Below are 2,335 nucleotides of genomic sequence, written 5' to 3' on the forward strand. Positions count from 1 at the left end.
AGTAGTAGTGTAGTAGTAGTAGTAGTGTAGTAGTAGTAGTGTAGTAGTAGTAGTAGTGTAGTAGTAGTAGTGTAGTAGTAGTAGTGTAGTAGTAGTGTAGTAGTAGTGTAGTAGTAGTAGTAGTGTAGTAGTAGTAGTGTAGTAGTAGTAGTAGTGTAGTAGTAGTAGTGTAGTAGTAGTAGTGTAGTAGTAGTGTAGTAGTAGTAGTGTAGTAGTAGTAGTGTAGTAGTAGTAGTGTACTAGTAGTAGTGTACTAGTGATAGTGATGGTAGTAGTGTAGTAGTGATAGTGATGGTAGTAGTGTAGTAGTAGTAGTGATGGTAGTGATGGTAGTAGTGATGGTAGTGATGGTAGCTCACGTTCCCCATGGTGAAGGTACGGATGAAGGTTCCGTGCTGGTCGTACACCAGCACCTGCCTCTAGTAGAAGTAGTGTAGTAGTAGTAGTGTAGTAGTAGTGTAGTAGTAGTGTAGTAGTAGTGTAGTAGTAGTAGTGTAGTAGTAGTAGTAGTAGTAGTAGTGTAGTAGTTAGTAGTAGTAGTAGTAGTAGTAGTAGTAGTAGTAGTAGTAGTGTAGTAGTAGTAGTAGTGTAGTAGTAGTAGTAGTAGTAGTAGTAGTAGTGTAGTAGTAGTAGTAGTGTAGTAGTAGTAGTGTAGTAGTAGTAGTGTAGTAGTAGTGTAGTAGTAGTAGTAGTGTAGTAGTGTAGTAGTAGTGTAGTAGTAGTAGTGTAGTAGTAGTAGTGTAGTAGTAGTAGTGTAGTAGTAGTGTAGTAGTAGTAGTAGTGTAGTAGTAGTAGTGTAGTAGTAGTAGTAGTGTAGTAGTAGTAGTAGTGTAGTAGTAGTAGTAGTAGTGTAGTAGTAGTGTAGTAGTAGTAGTGTAGTAGTAGTAGTGTAGTAGTAGTAGTAGTGTTAGTAGTAGTAGTAGTGTAGTAGTAGTAGTGTAGTAGTAGTAGTGTAGTAGTAGTAGTAGTGTAGTAGTAGTGTAGTAGTAGTAGTGTAGTAGTAGTAGTGTAGTAGTAGTGTAGTAGTAGTAGTAGTGTAGTAGTAGTAGTAGTGTAGTAGTAGTAGTGTAGTAGTAGTAGTGTAGTAGTAGTGTAGTAGTAGTAGTAGTAGTAGTAGTAGTAGTAGTAGTAGTAGTGTAGTAGTAGTAGTAGTGTAGTAGTAGTGTAGTAGTAGTAGTAGTAGTGTAGTAGTAGTAGTAGTGTAGTAGTAGTGTAGTAGTAGTAGTGTAGTAGTAGTAGTGTAGTAGTAGTGTAGTAGTTAGTAGTAGTGTAGTAGTAGTGTAGTAGTAGTAGTAGTAGTAGTAGTAGTGTAGTAGTAGTAGTAGTGTAGTAGTAGTGTAGTAGTAGTAGTAGTGTAGTAGTAGTGTAGTAGTAGTAGTAGTAGTAGTAGTGTAGTAGTAGTGTAGTAGTAGTAGTGTAGTAGTAGTGTAGTAGTAGTAGTGTAGTAGTAGTAGTAGTGTAGTAGTAGTGTAGTAGTAGTGTAGTAGTGTAGTAGTAGTGTAGTAGTAGTAGTGTAGTAGTAGTAGTGTAGTAGTAGTGTAGTAGTAGTAGTAGTGTAGTAGTAGTGTAGTAGTAGTAGTGTAGTAGTAGTAGTGTAGTAGTAGTAGTGTAGTAGTAGTGTAGTAGTAGTAGTGTAGTAGTAGTGTAGTAGTAGTAGTGTAGTAGTAGTAGTGTAGTAGTAGTAGTAGTAGTGTAGTAGTAGTAGTGTAGTAGTAGTAGTAGTGTAGTAGTAGTGTAGTAGTAGTAGTGTAGTAGTAGTAGTGTAGTAGTAGTAGTGTAGTAGTAGTAGTGTAGTAGTAGTGTAGTAGTAGTAGTGTAGTAGTAGTAGTAGTAGTGTAGTAGTAGTGTAGTAGTAGTGTAGTAGTAGTAGTGTAGTAGTAGTAGTAGTGTAGTAGTAGTAGTGTAGTAGTAGTGTAGTAGTAGTGTAGTAGTAGTAGTGTAGTAGTAGTAGTAGTGTAGTAGTAGTAGTGTAGTAGTAGTAGTAGTGTAGTAGTAGTGTAGTAGTAGTAGTAGTGTAGTAGTGTAGTAGTAGTAGTGTAGTAGTAGTAGTGTAGTAGTAGTGTAGTAGTAGTAGTGTAGTAGTAGTAGTGTAGTAGTAGTAGTGTAGTAGTAGTAGTGTAGTAGTAGTAGTGTAGTAGTAGTGTAGTAGTAGTAGTGTAGTAGTAGTAGTAGTAGTGTAGTAGTGTAGTAGTAGTAGTAGTAGTGTAGTAGTAGTAGTGTAGTAGTAGTAGTAGTGTAGTAGTAGTAGTGTAGTAGTAGTGTAGTAGTAGTAGTAGTGTAGTAGTAGTAGTGTAGTAGTAGTAGTAGTGTAGTAGTAGTAGTGTAGTATAGTGTA

This window comes from Lampetra planeri, unplaced genomic scaffold, assembly GCF_965212315.1.
Source record: "Lampetra planeri unplaced genomic scaffold, kcLamPlan1.2.h2 scaffold_1836, whole genome shotgun sequence".
Taxonomy (NCBI): Eukaryota; Metazoa; Chordata; class Hyperoartia; order Petromyzontiformes; family Petromyzontidae; genus Lampetra; species Lampetra planeri.